This window comes from Polypterus senegalus, chromosome 14, assembly GCF_016835505.1.
Source record: "Polypterus senegalus isolate Bchr_013 chromosome 14, ASM1683550v1, whole genome shotgun sequence".
Classification (NCBI taxonomy): Eukaryota; Metazoa; Chordata; class Cladistia; order Polypteriformes; family Polypteridae; genus Polypterus; species Polypterus senegalus.
Window position 1 is genome coordinate 50,537,133 of NC_053167.1, and position 21,176 is coordinate 50,558,308.

General features: G+C 38.4%; 1 long non-coding RNA gene across 2 annotated transcripts in view; it reads right to left on the reverse strand.

Annotated features, from left to right (window-relative positions):
• Positions 1-21,176, reverse strand: part of LOC120514768 — a 98,712-nt gene that overhangs the window by 23,125 nt on the left and 54,411 nt on the right. The window contains exon 2 of one of the 2 annotated variants that reach the window (XR_005630516.1): positions 6,701-6,827. The exons of the other annotated variant lie outside the window; for it this stretch is intronic. This is a non-coding gene — a long non-coding RNA (uncharacterized LOC120514768). The remainder of the gene's footprint in view (positions 1-6,700; positions 6,828-21,176) is intronic. 2 annotated transcript variants of the gene reach the window in all.

A 21,176-nucleotide genomic window follows, 5' to 3' on the forward strand; every position in this document is an offset into this window, starting at 1 on the left:
ATGAAATGAAATTACAGCTGTAAATCTGTCTAGAGCAGCTGTCCATAAAAAACAGAGTGACTGTATGAGGGGAAGACTAGCGAGGGAGGTCCCCCAAGAGACTTCTGAGAATTCTAAAGGATTTACACGCTAGAGTGACTAAAACTGGAGGGGCTGAGAAGATAAATAATGTTACCAGTCATAGCTTAATGAATAAGGGACAAGGTGAAGGCCACTGTAAAAAAATGCTCATGACATCACAGTTTGCCAGAAGGCACATAAGAAACTCAAATGTCAGATGGATGAAAGTTCTAAGGTCTGATGAGACCAAACTTGAGCTGTATGGTCATCGGACTAAACACAATCCTTGGCGTAAGCCCAACATTGCACAGTATCAAAAACACACATCATGGAGTGGAGATGCTTTCATGCAGCAGGCCTAGGAAAGCTTTTGAAGGTAGAGGGTAAAATGAAAAACAGCAAAATAAAGGGAAAATTCTGGAGGAAAATGAGATGCAGTCTGCAAGAAACTTGTGCCTTGGGGGAACATTTGTTTTCCAGCAAGACAACAACCCTAAGTATAAAACCAAAGCTCCATAGAAATGACTTAAGAATAACAAAGATAATGTTTTGGAATGGCTGAGCCAGAATGCAGACCTCAATCCAAATGAGAAAATGTGGCTGGACTTGATAAACGCCATTCATTTGCGATCCCCATGCAATGTGACACAGCTTGAGCAGTTTTGCAAAGAAGAATGGGAAAAAAAAACATGACCAAAGCTGGTAGAGAGACCTTTCTACGTACTCTGACTCAAGGAGGTCATGGCAGTCCGTGCATCTGCTACATACTGAATACTTATGTAATCAATTATTGTGTGTTATATACTGTATTTGTGATTCATTTAGTTCACTTTGCAGAGATCTGTTTTCATTTTGAAATTAAAGAGTCTCTTTTTCTGTTGATCATTGTCAAAAAGCCAAATAAAATCCACTGTTATATCAATGTTATATAATAATAAAATGTGAAAAGACAGTTAATAATTTTTATAGAAACTCTAAGGCATGAGCTTGTACAGGTGGTCCTCGGGTTACAACGTCTCGACATACAACGTTTCGAGTTTACAACGCTCACTCCCATATAAAAACATGAGGAGGAATGAAGGTAAGGATTTTTTTTACACTCATTTTTTCTGTTACTACAGTACAGTAGATTTATGTCCTTTTCCTTTTTCTGTGGCTTAGTTGTGTTTTTATGTTCTAGATTATGATTTTGCAAATGTGTTAAGATAGGTAAGTGACTTAGGCTAGAGTGTGTTTCGACTTACACCAAAATTCGGGTTACATCACTGTTGTAGGAATGGAACTGTGTCGTAACCCGAGGACCCCCTGTATAGGAAAATCAACACCTTGATACTAGATATTTCTGGGCTCTATGCAAGTAGCGGGCCTTTTACAGAAGCTTCATATTTATTTAAAGAGCTGCTATAGAAAGCCATGTTTCCCCCAAGGACAAATAAAAGTCTATCTATCTATCTATCCATTGTGACAGATAGGGGGCGCTGTCATCCCCTTGAACCCTCGGACCAGACACCAGATAAAAGTCCAAATAAATGTATTTTTACAATAAAGTGCACAAATCACATTCACTTTCACTATTCCTTCAATAAACAATACACAATAAAAATAATAAATCCTCCACTCCCAGACGCGTTGTCACCCTTCCTCTCAACTCAGCTCCACCATGGGATCTCCCACAGTCCTTTTTAAAGTCCTTGACCCGGAAGTGTTTCTCTCTCTCTGTCCATGTGACTGTTAACACTTCCGGGTCAGATAAAAGCTCCTTTTCTTCAACCCAAAAGTACGTCATTTCCTCTGTTCACATGACTGGGACGTACTTCCGGGCTATATGGCAAATAGTCCTTGGTTCTCCCTGCAGTGTCCTCTGGCTGCCCCCATGGTATCCAGCAGGGCTGTGAATAAACACTCCAATGTCCATGATGCCCTGCTGGAATTCGGGGCACCACCATGCTATAGGGAGGGCTCCATCTGGCGGCCTGGGGGTATTGGCCAGGATGAATGGCCAGCCATATACCACACTATCTATCTATCTTATATAATATATTAAAGAAAGAAATCTTGTCCTCAACTAGGACCTTTAAGTATTTAAATAGTTAATCAAACCAAAGAACCAGGCTGGAGGAAGCTTGTCCATTATTTTCTTTATTTATCTCCTCAGCATGTGCTGAAGAGGAAACATCCCTGTTTCAGCAATCTACTAAGCGTCCTAACTTGGCAGGAAAACACAATAACGAATTTCTGAGTAAACCAGGGGAAAGCGGGCAAAAGGCAAAATAAAAGAAAATAAAAACAAACTGTAGCGATCGAAGCCCAGACAAGAAGCAAAATCAAAGTTAAAAAAAAACAGGCAATGAGTTGAAACCCAGGCAAAACTAGAAGATTAAATGGACAATAAATCAAAAGAAAGCAAGGATTTATTCACAGATCGGATAAAGCACATGGCCAAGGCTGATCTTTTATGCCGATATCTGGTTAAGTCAAGGTCACAACCTAGAGACTCTGCCCCTAGAAATGAGGGTAGTGACCCTGACAACAATACACAATATGGCTCCTCTTAAAGTCAAAGCATCAATTTCCAGCCTAAATCATGACACTAAAGGACAGTGCCCTGTGAAGAGATTGTCAGCAGATGGTCAAAGAATAAGAGCAGAGGTCTATATTTATAAGCAACTGAATTTACATAACAGTGCTGAATTAATGCATGCACATCACCTGACATTTTACTCTGATTAGTTTGTTAGTTTACACACCCATCATTTGATTGTTTCATTGGCTTACATGCCAAATAACATATCTAAATAAAAGTCTCATTTCAATAGTCCTTGAGATCTGTCAAGTCTTACTGAGTACATAATAGTCAGCCAACTTGTTGGACCATCACCCAGGACCTTCTTGTTCTTTGTTGTTCATTTGACCTTTACCTGGGGGTCCTGATATGCTTGAACAAGATCTGACATTTATTGACATTTTATGCTACTTCTAAAATAGATGCTATATTTTAATGTAGAAAGCATTCAAAAATACTTTATGTGTAATAACTCTATTACCCCTAAATGACTACATGACCCGAAGTCTCCTTTATCTTTTACATTATCTATGCTCAGAACTAATGGAAGCAATGCATGGAAGAACTGTCGTCATATTAGATAGATAGGTAGATAGACAGATAGATAGAGTAAAAGGCAGACAGACAGACAGACAGACAGACAGACAGACAGACAGATAGATAGATAGATAGATAGATAGATAGATAGATAGATAGATAGATAGATAGATAGATAGATAGATAGATAGATAGATAGATACTTTATTAATCCCAAGGGGAAATTCACATAATCCAGCAGCAGTATACTTATACAAAAAAAATATTAAATTAAAGAGTGATAAAAATGCAGGTATAACAGACAATAACTTTGAATAATGTTAGCATTCCCCCCGGTGGAATTGAAGAGTCTCATAGTGTGGTGGAGGAACAATCTCCTCAGTCTGTCAGTGGAGCAGGACAGTAACAGTAGTCTGTTGCTGAAGCTGCTCCTCTGTCTGGAGATGATACTGTTAAGTGGATGCAGTGGATTCTCCATGATTGACAGGAGTCTGCTCAGCGCCCGTCGCTCTGCCACGGATGTCAAACTGTCTAGATCCATGCCTACAATAGAGCCTGCCTTCCTCACCAGTTTGTCCAGGCATGAGGAGTCCTTCATCTTTATGCTGCATTAGACAGCCTAGTACAGACTCCACTGTAGAATGCCCTGGACGAGGCAGGCAGCCTGGACTGTGGCTGACTTTGTCTATTATAACTGACCTCAGACGCTGAATTACTCTGGGCTGTTGCTGATTTGTTTTCATTGTCCTCTCCTCCATTGTCAACTGGGAATAGTTCAGCACTTAATTAATCAACAGATATTGTTAGGTTCCATTTAGTGTGTGATAATCAAATTACGTTTGTGCTTTGTTTTCCTGTCTATTGAAACAAATCTGTGTCTTTGCATGTACTCATAATGTAATTAGTAAATTGTAAAGGTTGTTACTGCATTTACCTGTGAACGTGCTGCAGCACTTTGAGTCTGCCCTCTTAGTGGAGAGTGCCATACACATGTAAACTGAAACTAGATTAAAATTAATGTTCACTTTACTGTTAACTGGCATTACTTTCTTGGGGTAGCCCCAACTACCATCACTCACAGACAACACTGGGAAAGTTTACCTTTAAGTCTGTTATGGGACAGGCAAAGTGGGCACCAAATTGCGGCTAGATGATTCTTGTCTTATAGTGGTTATCTGCAGGTGTTGCATGTGGGTAGCATTTGCAGCAGAAGCATCTGCGAGTAACACAGTAAAGTTTCAGTTCAATGAGAAACAGATGAAAGCGTTTAATCATGAAGTTCTTCTGTGTTTATGAGAAGCATTGTATGAAATATGTTTCAGCACCTCATCTTCAAACTTAGGAGTATAAAAGGTAAAACTACAAAAGCAGACTCACAAAACCAGGCAGCCCAGAAACTAAACATTAAAATCAAATGATAGGCAACTTAAAATAAAGTTGAAAGACCACATTTTATACTTTACAAAGCAGTGTGGGCCTCGGTAGTCTGCCTTGTTGCCAAGATTTCAGCCTTTTGAGTGAAAACCCTCATTCTGACCTGCAGGCACAACACCTGAAAAAGTTGATTAGCACAGAAAATGTATTTGCTCACGTATTTGATCCCAGAGGCATCATGTAAGGCATTGTAAGTTAAAAGCACTCACTTTAAATAACAAGCTGCTGGAGAGTGCTAATAATGACTTGCCCTTGCAAAACATTTCAAATATGCAAGACATTAGTAGTGTATGCGTGTTTTGTATCAATGGATTCATCAGTGTAACACACACTCTGTCTGATAGATGTTTCCTTCATACATATGGGGTCCATATGGGCCAAAACATTCCATTCTGGGCAATCATCTACACATTAAAATTTGTTCCACAGCTGTTTTGTCAAACAATGGGAGCACTCATTAGCGAGTGTTAGTTTCTACCTTGCTCTTCCGTCATTGTTTCCTTTTTTGTCCAGTGTCTTTCAAATTGCACAGTCATGAATGCTGAACTTGGCCCAAGCAAAAGGAACCAAGATGCTGTTCTGTGATTCTTTTGTTTTGTAAAAAGGAAAATGTCTTATTCTAGGAGACAAATTAAAGGAATAGGAACAGGGTTAATGTCACTCTGTATTATTTGGTGGTGTAAGACCTCAACACCATAGTGTAGTGGCAGGATTATTTTGAGGTGAGTGAGAGAAACTGTTCGATTGTATTAATAAAAAACAGTGGGTGTCGCAACTTAGCAAGACCTTGTTTAATACGAAAAGCAGCAAACTAGTTCACAGCACATAGATGAACTCTGAGGAGCTTCCTTCACCTACCCATTCCTACACTCTTAAAAATAGCAGATCTTTAATGGCATTTTATGGTTATTTACTGCGTTGTGTGGTTCCTCATTGAACTTCTGGGAAGGGTTCTTTCCATATAAAGTTGGTTCTTTGTGACTTGATAAACGTCCTAATATGTAGGAAAAAAAAAAAAAACTGGATCTTTAATGTATAGTAGGCTACATACACCAACATTGATGGACTGAAAGCCAGAAGTCTACGTGACCATCATCATCAGGTCCTTCCATGAAAACCCTAAATACAAAGAGGACTGTTTGACTTATGTTAGGTAGATTGCCCAGAGGGGACTGGGCGGTCTCTTGGTCTGGAACCCCTACAGATTTTATTTTTTTCTCCAGCTTTTGGAGTTTTTTTTTGTTTTTTCTGTCCACCCTGGCCATCGGACCTTACTCTTATTCTATGTTAATTAATGTTGACTTATGTTTATCTTTTATTGTGTCTTCTATTTCTCTATTCATTTTGTAAAGCACTTTGAGCTACATTTTTTTGTATGAATATGTGCTATATAAATAAATGTTGATTGATTGATTGATTGATACATAGCAGGACACTAACAGATTAAAAAAAAACCTGGACGAAGCCTGTGTTACTGTCCTTATAAAATCATGCGCTACTGCTATTTCACAAATCTGTTGCCATCAATTCATGGCTATTTACCGTAAGGAGCCATTTACAGATCTAAATAAACAGAGGTTCTTTCTGGAGGCTTCATGTAGATGGGCCATTTGGGAATGAAAAATGTTTTCGGTATGGCATTGCTCTGTAGAATCAGTTTGTCAACTTTATTTTTAAAGAGATTAGGGAAGCTGAGTGCCTCGCAGTTAGGAGACCTGGGTTCGCTTCCCGGGTCCTCCCTGCGTGGAGTCTGCACGTTCTCCCCGTGTCTGCGTGGGTTTCCTCCCACAGTTCAAAGACATGCAGGTTAGGTGCATTGGCGATTCTAAATTGTCCCTAGTGTGTGCTTGGTGTGTGTGTGCGCCCTGCCCGGGATTTGTTTCCTGCCTTGCGCCCTGTGTTGGCTGAGATTGGCTCCAGCAGACCCCTGTGACCCTCTAGTTTGGATATAGCGTGTTGGATAATGGATGGATGGGATGCTGAGTAAATTAATGAGCAGAACAGATAAACACTTCAATGAAGGCATAAACCAGAAAGGTCTAGTAAAGAGTCATGAGAAACAATAGGGTCCTTCTTTCCACAACTGCTGAAGTCTTGACAGCTTACCTTGTGACAAGATCCTTTTTATTCAAACATCACCCGCTACTAAACATGCTGGCACCTGCACGCTCCTGGGAACACTTGCAGCTGTGCATAGCAACAGACTCTGAGGAAATGGTCACCAACTGCAGTCCTACAAAGTATGGAATAGCTGCATCAGTGGCTTCATTACAAGGTCACAGGAAAAGGTAAACAGTACAACTAACAAAACCAAATAATGGAAAAAAACAATCAGGTGACCGCTGAGCCTGAGAGGGGGAGCCCCAGAGCAAACAGCTGCATAGCCCTTTTTGGCAGTGATCAAGATGAATGTCTTTAGTGTAATCAAGTTCAATTCAAACCATAATGTTGAAATGGTTGGCTAATAATAAAACAAAACCCAAACAAAACCCTCGCAGGCTTGTTTCTACAGTGCCCTCCATCATGTTTGGGACAAAGACATATTTTCCGTTGATTTATCCCTCTGCTCCTCAGTTTAAAACTACAAATCAAACAATTCAGACGTGATTAAAGTGCACATTGCAGACAGTCATTTAAGTGTATTTGCATACATTTTGGTCACAACATGTAGAAATGACAACACTCTTTCTACATTACCCCCCTCATATCTCAGGGCACCATAATGTTTGGAAAAATTGGTGTCACTAGTGTTTGGGATTCCCCAGGTGGGTTTCATTGCTTCATAAAATACCTGAAGTTCTTTCTACTCTTCAAAGCCTCTAGTTGCCATTGTTCAAAATGAGGACAATGAAAGATAAGTCTAAAAAACAAGAATAAAACCATTACAGACGTCAGTAATGAGATGACCTAAATCAACTGTCTGGAATATCATTAAGAAGAACACCCTGGTGAGCTCAGCAATAGTAGACCAAGGTAGACCTCTAATGCTGAGGACAGAAGAATCCTCATTATAGTATAAAAAAAAAGCCCCAAACGCCTGTCCAACAGTTCAGAAACAGTCTTCAGTAGGTTGTGTCACAGACAACTATCTGTAGAAGACTTCATAAACAAAATACAGAAAGTACACTGCAAGATGCAAACTACTAGTTGGCCACAAAAACAGGGTGTCCAGATCACAGATTGTGAAAAAGGATTCAAAACAGCCTGCTGAATTTTGGGTGGACAGACAAGACAAAGATGAACCTTTATCAGAGTAATGGCAAGAGCAAAGTGTGGAGATGAGAAAGAATTGCCCAATATCCAAAGCAGACCACCTCATCTGTTACACATGGTGGGGGAGTAGGTTGTTATGGCTTGGGCATGTATGGCTGCCACACTTCTTTTCATTGATGATGGGAATACTGACAGCAGTGGCACATTGAATCGTGAGGTGTATAGTAACATCTTATCTGCTCAAGTTCCAGTAAATGGCTCCAAACTCACTGCTAAGGAAACACAGGTATTTTTCAAAGCTAAACAATGGAAAATTGGCCAAGCCAGTCATTCAATTTACATCCAGTTAAACAGGAATTCCATAGGTTGTAGAGAGAACTTAAGAGGACAAGCCCCGGAAACAAGCAGGAGCTGAAGATGGCTGCATTAGAGGTTTGACAGGGCATCACTAGAGAAGACACTCAGCACCTGATGATGTCTATGAATCACAAACTTCAAGCAGTCATTGCATGCAATGAGATATGTGACAAAGTACTTAACATGACTGCTTTAATAAACCTGCCATTGCAATGTCAATAACATTATGATGCCCGGGAGGACCATGTATAAAATGTGTTGTCATTTCTACACGGTGTCGCCAAAATGTACGCAAATAAACTTACATTAAAGTCTGCAATGTGCCCTTTAATCACATCTGAATTGTCTGATTTGTAATTTTAAACTGCAGAGGGATAAATCAAGCAAAAATGTGTCTTTGTCTCAAACATTATGGAGGAAACTGTACATGTACTACGAGTATATACAGTACGTCTGCTTCTACACATATCCCAAATTATTTGTCATTTAAACTCAACTCCCTAGCACAGAGTTCTGTGGCAGAACTGCAAGCAGAGTACCAAACCAGCAGCATTCTGATTTGCTACGCAGATAAGATAAAATCGTTTCTGGTTTAGTACTTAGTAAAGTTTGTGAATTAGTAGGTCAAAATGAATTCAAGAAAATGCACATACAGAACAATCTGTGGTGGTTCTCAGCATCGACCCTTTGTTTGTGTATGTATGAATGATGACGGCACAGAGATTTTATCCTGTGATGTGAAGCATGACAGGCCAGCCTGGGTATTAGCAGTAACACCGTGGGCACAGGCAAGACTCCGACTAATACTTCATACCTGCATGCCTTTCTAAGTTTGCATGGAATGCTTTTAATATTGTCAAACCCACTCCATTTGCCAGCTGTCTACCTCTTTTCATCATTTCCAACATTTCTGAAACTTCTCTTCTGAGAATGGAAAGATCCTGGAAGTCCTTCCATGTTCTCATAGCCAATATAAAGGCTGTGTGTCCCATTTCATTCTCTATCTTCTCCATTGATGTCACTTGTGTTTCTGATCCTTTCACTGTAAATCATTAAGTTCTAATCTGCATTTTCAATCATACCCACTGCACCCTATCTTTTATGCCACTTCCTTTGTAGTCTTGAACAAAACTTCTCTTCCCTTCTATTTTCTGATGCAATCATTTGAATTCTTGAGTCTTCACCATTGTTTTTCTATTATGTTACTTTCTGTGGATTTTAAGTAATTTCTTAGACTACTCTAGTACTTTAACATTTTATTTCCTTCTTTCTTAGTAGTGCTTTTGCCCAACCACAAAGCTCTTTTACTTGTTTTTAAAACAAGACTTTCTTTATCACACACTTCTTGCTATTAAATTATTAGAACCCCAAGAAAAGCTGGTATAAGAGGTCCCTGGATGGCTTAGTTTCCTTAAAAGAGAGTTGATCAGACAATGTCGCACCCAGGCACCGGGTTGTTTAATGCAATGTGGTATTTCGGCATGAGACTTGAGGTGGGGTGGTGGTGCACCCCATGGTCATTTCACCATGTGGATGCTTGATCGTTTTGTTGAGCACTTTGGTTAAAAGACCCTTTGCCATCATGGGCCCCTGGGGGCACATCCACAATGTCTTGATGGTAGATATACATCAATCTAAACTTGGAAAAAGTTAGGACGGTATGGAAAATGGAAATAAAAACAGAAAGCAGTGATTAGTTCATGAAAGTAAATGATTTTTGACCTGAAAACAATATACCAACTCTTTGATCACTATTTGATGTCATAATTTATTTTGTAGTTTTTCAGAAATAGTTATTTTAATTTTTATACTTGCAACATATTCCTAAAAGAGTCTATAGAGTAAAGAACTTACCTCTTTGAAACATTGTCATTTCCTTCTGACGACATTTAGTAAACATTTAAAAACTGAGGATGCCAATTTTTTGGTATTTTAGGGGTTTATGGTCTGATTTTTCTTGCAACAAGTCTAAAGGTGTGCAACAGTACGGGGTCTTCATTGTCACATTTTGTGTTTCAAAATGCACCACAAATTTTCAATTGGGGACAGGTCAGGACTGCAGGCACAGCTATGCTGTCATGCCTTTGTAATGCACAGAGAATGTGGTTTTGTATTGTCTTGTTAAACATGCATGAGCATCCATGGAAGAGATGTTCTCTTGAAGGCAGCATATGTTGCTGCTAAATCTGTACGAACTTTCTGGCATTAATGATGTCTTCACAGAAGTGCAAGTTACCTGTACCCAGGGCACTGCGGTCCCATTCAAAGGAGTGACACTTCATAGGAATGACATAACAAAGGAGTTGAATAAATACTGTATTAAAGGAGTGACATTTACCTACCACACACAACTGAAAGTACAGTTGCCAAAAAAATCGTTGTTGCCTCACGTACCACTTGGATGATTGGTTGGATGTTTGTCACTCCTAAGAAATTTATATCTGAGGTTTCACTCCTTTGTTATGTCACTCCTATGAACTGTCACTCCTTCGATACAGACCCGGGCACTGACACAACCCCATACCATCACAGACGCGGGAATTTTGATTTGTAGGTTTTTTTTAACAGTCTGGATGGTCTTTTTGTTCCTTGGTTGGGAGGAAACAACATATATTCTTCCAAAAAAAGGCCTGAAACATTGATTTATCTGACCAAACGTTTTTGCTATGTGATGGTCCATTCTAGGTGCATCTGAGCTCAGAGAATTCAATGATACATTTGGATCTATTAACATTTTTGCAGAGTTGTAACCAGCAGTTGTAGAGGTAACTGTGTATGGTATTACTCAGTAAGGGTTTGCCAAGGTACACCTGAGTCCATGTGGCTGATGAATGATAAATGACAGTTCTTGATGCAGTGCCATCTGAAGGATCACAGGTCACTGACATTCAGTTTAGGCTTGCCCCCTTCCCATTTATGCACCAAACTTTCCCCAGATTCAATGACTCTTTTAATTATATTTGACATTGATGATGGTGAAATAACCAAATACCTTCTCTCTGTCTACGGTAAACATTGTTTTCAAATTTTTCAATGATTTTTACATTAATTTGTGGAAATATTGTTGATGCTCTGTCTAGCTTTGCTTCTAAAGGATTAGGGCTTTCCTGGATATAGCTTTTATACCAAAGCATGATTACAGTCACTTACTGAACATCATCCATTTCTGCTCACATCCTTATTTTCTTTTTATTTAACTCATTATTAGCTCTAAATTGCCACATCCCAACTTTTTTTGGAAAGTGTTGCAGGCTTCACTGACAAGAATGGGTGTATATTTATGAAAATGGGAAGTTGACTACACAAAACATTAAATAACTTGTCTTTATACTGTGATGGATTACAAGTCAAAGGGAATTTTAAAATCATGGTTTCTGTTTTTATTTGATTTTTCCATAACATCCCAACTTTTTCCAAATTGGGACTGGATTACTAAATGGTTTGGAAACTTCATTTCTTTATTATGAACATCCATGCAGGTCTTCTCTTAAAACTGTCCTGATTTAGAGTTCAGTACCTTAGCGCAGACTGCCTATGATTAATCTTCATTCAGAAAACTAAAAGATCTTCTCCCCTCCTCCTTTATGCTGAGCACTCTTCTCTAAGGAACTTCATTTCACCATACCTTTTCCTCACTAACAACTAGACATTAGATCACGAGCACAAGGCCATCATCCATCAGACCATCAAGCTCATTTGGTTAAGCAATAAATAGGTTTTTCCAATATCTTATTTAGATGATTTTGTTATCAAGGTTTCTGTTTCAACTACACAACTAAGTGGCTTGATCTAAATAATCTGACATACAACTCACGTCACCTAAATCAGATATTACTTTTCTCCCTTCATAATCTGAGATTTGTTCACAAGCATTTTTAAGGCATCAGCATTCTAAACATTACCTGTACTCATCAGGATTTATGCCTACTGGCTCATTTGTCCATGTCCATTTTAACCAGAGATGCTTGGAGTGCACTCAGCTCAGGCCTGTATGCTTTGCCCTCCATAATGTTTGGGGCAAAGACACATTTTTCCTTTACAATTACATATCAAACAATTCAGTTGTGATTACAGTGCACATTGCAGACTTTAAGGGTATTTGAATACATTTCGGGCACAGCATATATAAATTACAAGACTTTTTCTACATGTTCCTCATATTTCAGGGTACAATTATGTTTAGGACAATTGGCATCACAGGTGTTTGTGATTCCTCAGGTGTGTTTCATTGCTTCATTTGTACAGGCATATAATACCTTGGCCTGCTTCGACCTCTTGGAGTCTGTAGTTGCCATTGTTCAACATTAGGGAAAGAGCTCTGACAATGAAAGTCAAAGTCAAAAACACAAGAATAAAACCACTAGAAACATCAGTAAAACCTTAGAATGGCAAAAAAACCAATGATCTGGAATGACATTCAGAAGAAAGAACACACTGGTAAGCTCAGTAATTGCAAAGGAACTGGTAGGCCAAGGAAGACCTCCACTGCGGATGACTAGAGAGTCCTCACTATGAAGAAAAAGCCCCAAATGCCTGACAGATCAGAAAAAGACTTTAGGTGGCAGATGTGGATATTTTAGAGACGCCTATCAGCAGAAGACTTCATGAACAGAAATACAGAGGCCACACTGCAAGATGTAGGGAACTAGTTAGTCACAAAAACAGGATGGCCAGATTACAGTTTGCGAAGAAGAACTTAAAAGAGCTTGCAGAATTCTGGACAAAGGTCTTGCGAACAGATGAGCAAAATGAACCTGTATCAGTGTGATGGCAAGAGCAAAGTGTGGAAACAAGAAGCAACTGCCCAAGATCCCAAGCAGACCACCGCATCTGTTAAAGTGCAGGTGTTATGGCTTAGACATGTCTGGCTGTCACAGATTCTGGCACACTTACCTTCATTGTTGATGGAACTGCTGTGCACTGTTACACAATGAATTTGGAGTTGTACAGAAACACCTTATCTGCTCAAGTACCAGTAAATTCCTCCAATCTGATTGGATGGCACTTTATCCTGAAATAAGATAATGAACCCAAACATACTGCCAAGGCAAGACAAGAGTTTTTCAAAGCTAAAAGACACTTCAAATCACAGACTTCAAGTAGAAATTGCATGCAATGGATACGTGACAAAAGTATTAAATATGACTTCTTTAATAGACCTGCCATTGTGATGTCCCAAACATTATGGTGCCCTGAAATGGGGGAACAATGTAGAAAAGTTGTGTGACTGAAATGTAGGCAAATACCATTAAAGTAGAGTCTGCAGTGTGCAGTTTAATCATAATCTGAATTGTCTGATTTATATTTTTCAATTGGAGAGCAGAGGAGTAAATGAAGGAAAATTGTGTCTTTGTTCCAAACATTATGGAGGGCACTTCCTAAATATCCATTCATAAACATTCCATGCATGCTTTCCTGTCCCTAGTACCTTTTTATGTTTTGAATAACTCTTTATGTTAAGATATGTCTTTTTTTCTTGCTTGTTATGCGAGGACTCTTTGTTTAATAACCATGGATTTGTCTAGGCACTGTGTTTTTGCTGGCTACGTGCACTCTTATCTCTTCTGACCTCATCTTTGCATATTTTTTGTTTTGCTTACCTCCCATCTTCCTCTTTATATTAAAAATAAATATGTTTTACCTCATAGATCATCTTACTATTTTGTACACCATCACAAGAGATTTCACAAGAACAGTAGTAAAGCACAATTGCTTAAACTTTTTTTGTCACTTGCAACACAGGCAGGCTATGTGACTTGCTCAGGGTTGCACACTGAGTCAATGCGATGTCTGAACCGGCAATGATGGTGTTTAAAGCTCAATGCCATATCTGCTACATCACATATTAGACAACACCTAACATGCTATCATCTTTCCTGGCACCCGGATTATTCCAAACACCCACGTGACAAACCAGAGGCCCAACTGTTTGCGACACATTATCAGTCACTGGAATGGCACTTAGCACAGCTACAACATGTCATTGCATACCTCATTACACCAGGTGTGGGATCATCAGGAAATTGCCCCAAACCCAGCACAATGATTGGCAATGATTGTATAAATAATACATTAGTTATGATGGATGGGAATTGTTTAGATGAGTAATTAAGAAAGAACCTGAACATTGCTTTTTTTTAGGAAGGTGCTGGATATGTTTACACACAATATGAAAAATCATGTAAGTAGAAAACACTTTTTTCATTGGCCTAGAAATCTTTCAAACATGTAATACAATAGTAGCTTCATTTATCATTGAAAGCTGTTTCTTCAGATTACAGGTCAAGCAGTTCTGGCTTCAGCACCAGTGGTCTCAAATCTGATACTGAACATAGCAGCAACAAGAAATCTAGAGGTCTGCATGGGAAATGTGTGTTCACTGCTTTTAATTTATCTTGTTGGAGATTTAAATAAAATAAAACAAATAAACAACATAAAACGATGCGAGCATTCACATGATTACTACTAATGCAAATTCCAGGCTTTAGAAAATTCAGCAGATACAAACAATATTGTTTTCTGGTATATTTTAAAAATAATCACAGTAATCTTTCTCATCAAATGTGGTTTATATATTTTTCATGTAAGGGAGACATAGCCCATCTTTATTTATATTAGAGATCTACAATAATGGAGTTCAGGTCAATTGTGAAGTGATCGATGTACTCCAGAAGTCTCAAACTTTCATTTTTGTTTGAGGTGCCGAACCCTCTCCAGTCTGATTTTCATGTTCCTAGTTCACCCTTTTTCTTTTATTTCTACATTCATTTGGCGTTCAGGGCATGCAGCACCTCTTCATTTGACTCAGTTCCTTTGCACCCTATTTTTCACTGCTTTGGTCCTTTTATCCCTTAAAGAAGCCTGTCTTGACTCTTTATTCTTTACTCTGTAAATCAACCCACAACCCATCCCTTAATTTCACAATGGCCCAATGTCCTTTGCTCGCCTGGCTTTATCTCTCTCTTGGCAAAATATTTTTAAGAATGTAAATTTTGTTCCAGAACCCTAAATACCAAATCATACAACTCAATAATCATACGTTTACCTAACTCCTTGTAAACAGTTTCTCATGGAATTCTCTATAGACTCACTTTGTCCTTTAAGCTCCATTGGTCAAGGCCTGGCAGATTGCTCTACATGTTCTGGCACTGCCCTCCCGTTTTCTCTTGCTGGTTTCTCTCTGGAAACCTCAGTCCTACTTCTTACACTCTGCTTCTGTTTGACTTTTTAAAGCTTTCTCTCACTTCTCACCAATGTGAACTGCTCTGTCTTGGCACTTTAGTAGCTACGTCACATTTCGCCTCTCAATGGAAACCTCCTGAGCTTCTTTCTCATGACAATTGTTGATCATCCGCTTTTTAACCTAATTGCTCTGTAAACATCTATCTCTCGGATTAATGGCGCATCTGTAGAATCCACCTCAGTCTCAAAAGTGAAAACTGGGGATACTGTGTGTGGTATGGGCAACTGTTTCCCCCCCATTGCTACTAACTTTAAAATCCTCAAATTAATTAAAAAAATTATTAAAAAATGAAATTGAGAGGTGTCAAGGTGGCGTACGCCATGATAGCTCTTAAAACATGAATGTCTCTTATTATTTTCTAACACAGTCCACTGGTAGAAACTGTGATTGCATTTCTTATTTTTACAGTGCTATAATCATGCTATGTTAAAAAATAATATTCTGCAGGTGAATATTAGATTCTGGTTTAAACTATCATTGTTCATTTTTAATATGGATAAAATATCACAAGTAAAATCTATTTTATAGTTTGTTCACCATTGCAACAAGAAAACAATTTTTTTTACACATTTGTATTTTTACTTTTAAAAACTTTAAAATACAAATTAGCAAACACACAACTTTTAATAAAATATATTCAAAGAATCATTTGCATTTTGCACACTGGGGAACAATAACAGAAAATCTGTTTGCTCCAAATGCCACGTTACTGTACTTTTTTGTCATGAAGCTTATCTGATTTCTTTCTTTCTGTGGCTTTGTTTACTGTAGGTTAACAGTTTTGAAATTGCCCTCACTTGTCCTAGATTATAACAGACCCACATGTAGAAATGCCTTCATCAGACTAGACGAGTCAATGTGACTACACTACAAGGTGAGGAAGCAGAAAAACAGAAGAGGAGAGGAAAAGATAACAATAGACAGGCTTTAATTGAAACACAGCAGCTTCCACTTACCTTACAAGTGAATTGAACTGATCAGCTCAGAAACAGAGAATTTAACACCTCAGTAGCTTCCTGTTAACCTAATTGGACTGTGCTTTTAAAAAATGATTGCTTAACGCTCGTGTGTTTTAAGTCCAGTAAGGTCCTCATTAGTACGAAACATATATTATTAATTCACATACTGGTCGTATTTGTAGTAAACTGGAAGGTTCAGCTATGGAGTTGGATTTACTTTTTTGCACATGTTCTTCCATATTTCCAAGTAACAGTTGGTATTTAAAAACAATTTATTTCTTGAATATCCCAAAACCACACAAAGAATGCCTAAATAGGCTTTAGCATGCCCTGTTTCTTTACAGCCCCTCAGTCCTGACTGTCTAAGAGAAGAAAGACAAAAAATCCCAAAGAATAAAAAAAAACTTGAAGGGAACAAATCCCCTTCCAGGTAGGTTGGGTGTGCAATGGGTGTCAAAAAATGGAGTAAATACAACACAGAAAAAGAACGCAAGTAATCTTCTTTGCAGAGTTAGATGGTCAATCTATCATTGCCACTTCAGAAATACAATCACAATAGAATAAACTACTTTGTTCTTGCACAGCATTCCTCGCTAAGTATAGGCACAGAGCTCTGTAACAATTCTCAAGGTAGAATGCAAGAATAAGTTCTACCACTCACTAAATGCAGAACTATCACATATGAGGATACCAATTTGATCAAATACATCAAAACAATGTAGAAACTAATGAACATAAATTTAAAAAACAATATTTGTCCATCGGCTAATATTAGAAGCACGAACATATTGCAGAAAAGGAGTCTGACAAGCCAGACATAGTCAGAGACCTGGAGACCTCAGCCAACAAGCTGACCCCCATTGAGCATCAGTTTACTGAGTGTACCTTATGATTGAATGACCTTAGTCTTCAATTCTGCTAGCATACGTGCTTAATATTTTACAATTCTCTAGTGAATCTAACTCTGACCTTGATTATGTTGATATTTGTTTTATACTTGAAAACTCCTAGATAAGCTTGTCTGTCTGACCATAATCCTGAACAGTCCAGTTTCAATTCAAGAAGTCTTGAACTTCACAGAATCTTAAGCCATAACCACATGTTCACTTAACTGAGGGGGTACTCTGAGTACAGGATGCTAAACGGAAATCACATCTGATTAAAGACAGAAGACAAATACTATTTGAAGTAGAGAATGAAATATCTCTGCAAAGCCTGACATGGGGAAATATGAAAAGATATTGTTTCCAGATACATTTTAGATAAAGTAACCAATTAAAATATAGAAGAGAGACAAAGAAAATATTCATTTGCTCATATTCAGTTCTCAGGTAGTCTGGCCCACTGGACCCCCACTGGGTTGAGCTTCCCAGCTCTGTATTCTTGGCCCTTGATGGAAACCAAGGGGGGCTGCCCTCTTGCACCCAGGGGAGCTATTGACCCTTTCCCGGTCCTTCCCTGACCCAGGAGTCTAAGTGGGGCAAGGTCCCTGGTCGTCTGCCACATTAGTTACCAAGACTTATAAAGCCATCATCAGGTAGACAAATATTCAAAGAACATCATCACTTCTTAAACGTGCTGAAGAAGTCAGTAGTATAGATGGAGGTGGGTAGCTTATACCACCAGCTAGGATTTACACATTAAGATCTGATGCAACATAGAGGTGGCATCACCAAAATTCACTACCAGACCTAAATGGACAACAACAACAACAACAACATTTATTTATATAGCACATTTTCATACAAAAAGTAGCTCAAAGTGCTTTAGATACTGAAGAAAAGAAAAATAAAAGACACAATAAGAAATTAAAATAAGACAACATTAGTTAACATAGAAAAGGAGTAAGGTCCGATGGCCAGGGTGGACAGAAAAAACAGAAAAAAAAAACTCCAGACGGCTGGAGAAAAAAAATAAAATCTGCAGGGGTTCCAGGCCACGGAACCACCCAGTCCCCTCTGGGCAATCTACCTAACATAAATGAAATAGTCCTCTTTGTATTTAGGGTTCTCACGGAGTCACTTGATGTTGATAGTCATACAGACTTCTGGCTTTTAATCTATCCATCATTGTTAGAACATCAAGGTGCTTTGAGTAGATGGTGGTGACAAGACAGAGCATAGCACCTCAGAAATGTCTCCATATACACTGTGCTTTCTCATTGACTACTCTGCAAGCAAGCATCAAGGTTTTGAACATAATGCATGGTGCTACTCTGTCAGATACTTACAGCTGATATGCAGAGTGAACTTCCATGACATGAGAGTTGCATTGTTGTCAGTGAAGGAAAACTGGTCATCAATTATGACACCCAGGTTATGCACTAACATAACTATATTTCCAAATTAGAGTCAATTAAGTTGAGGAGCACCTTATATTTAGTTGCCGTTGTTCTGCTAACGTACGTTTCCACATTTGTTAGTGGGAAATATGTCAGTGTATTAACATGGATGCAGCTATGATGGGGATGACAAACTGCCATGTCTAATGTGAATGTGACTTAAAGCTGCCCTTCTCAATTTGGGTAGACTTATTTCAGATTTTTCCCAACTTTAAAACCTTACATGGAAAAATGAACAAACTTTTATTAGTTTTTGAAAATTTTGTCAGGCTTGTCATACAAGTATATACTTTATGACATTTTTTTTTTTATAATTGGCTCTTACACATTAATGTCAATGGCCCTTGTCTAAGGCTCTTGTGATATTTATCATATTTAAAACTAAAAATGCTCGGGTTTGTTCATACATAATGTTCCCAGGAACTGTACTTAACCTGGAAGATTATTATGTTAAGTTTCTTGGGATATTCTGTTTAATTCCAACGTAAATCTGACTCTGTAGCTACTACTACTACTATTATTTCTTCTACAAGAAAGAGGTGAAAGATTAGGTGATAGAGCAAGCAAGAGATAGAGAAGTAAGGGGAAGAAACCTGCAGAAAGTGGCACAAGATAGACAGAAATGGAAGAAGCTTTATAACGGGGGGAGACACAGTGTCAGACGCTAGCATGGCTAACTAACTACTGCTACTAAAACAGCTACCACTACCACTAATTTTCAATCAAAATTCCTCTTATAGTTTGTATGTTTCAACATACCTAATGTCTCTGTGTGTCCAAGGTGTCAGCCTTGTGTAAAGTGAGGTGGTCCTGCACACCTGCTTCCCCAACTGAGAACGGCTCCCTTCTAAACATAAAATTAACCACATGTGCTTAAGAGATACAAAAAGATCCATTGACAGAAGGTGTAAGTGTGTACTGATGTGAGAATTAACAGGAGAAACTTTACTCAGATACATCTGGAAAAGATTAAACACACCATGAGATAGGTAACCGTTCTTCAGGGCCAGAAAGATCACCTTCAGTGGGGAATGTTAGAGGAAGAACATTCCATTTCCAACAAAGCCAGATGGCTCATCTCAACTAGTAAGATAGTTACAGGCCTGCCACTCAACTTACAGCAATCAGCCAAGACTTAAATGAAGAAGCTGAGGTAAACCTCCTACTGTAGATGTACTTCAGTCAGGGTGTTCTTATAGGGTTTATATATGAGGCAACAGTAAATGATTCCAGACATGCCAATCACTACCCTATTGATAAAAGTAGCACATGGCAAAAAGGAAACTTCAAAGAAAGCAAAATTTCCGTTTTACAAGACATCTGATAAAATGTTCTGAGTACAATGAAAAGAACTGAAAAGAAAAGTAATATTCAGTCTAACATGGTAGCTAATAAAAGGTGTTTATCATCCATCCATCCATCATCCAACCTGCTATATCCTAACTACAGGGTCACGGGGGTCTGCTGGAACCAATCCCAGCCAACAGAGGGTGCAAGGCGGTGTTTATCATAATATTTTGAATTTGTGACAGAATTGCCCAAATGTAGCATATAAGTTAATTGTCACAAAGTAAAATATATTAGAAGAATAAACTATATGTCTGCCTAAGCTGCTTTTCTTACCTTGGGCCTGATCCTGCTAATACCTTTCCTCCATCTGCCACTGCGGATTGACTTGAATATGATGGCTTTAATTCACTGTGTGACTACCATTAAATAATTATCTTTTTAGGACTCTTAGGACTACCCTAGACATACCAGGTGATGCATGATGGAGATACTTTTGCATATAAACTTCACTAATGTAAAGATTTCTATTATTATAAAAGATATTATGGTGTTTTTATAGCTGCCAGCTACTTATTCAGAACTTTCTGAGCATTTGTGAAAATGAGACTATATTCCTAAATATATTAACAATAGACAATTTTAGTTATTTTTCAGGCTTTTATTGTATGGCTGCTCTCCTTTCACAAATATGTTATGAAAAACCTTATCCGATGCACATACTCTACCTCAAGGTGCTTCACAGACTCTCAGAAAGAACAGCATGGTATATGCAACATTGGGTACAAATAATTTCTGCGTAGAATATTAAAATGGATAAATACACGATATACAAAGCATTAAATAGAATAAAAGACAATAAATCAGAGCAAAATACCAAATTCAATGCTAGAAGAAAAGCCTGAAGAAATAACATCATTTGTAATACACAAATCATCCTGAGCATCTGGACAGAGAGATAAACTGAAAGAAGGGGCAGAATGTCAGGTTAAGTTAAAAGCCTCCCTGAACAGATGAGGTTTAAATTGGTTTTTAAAAGAATGCATGGAGTCAGCTGATCTAATTAATTTCGGGAGGTCATATGCCAGAATCAGAGGATCTTAGTGGGTGAATAGGAGCATAGTGATAGAGAAGGTCACTGATGTAGTCCAGTGCGAGGCCATTTAAAAAATTTTAGGTTAT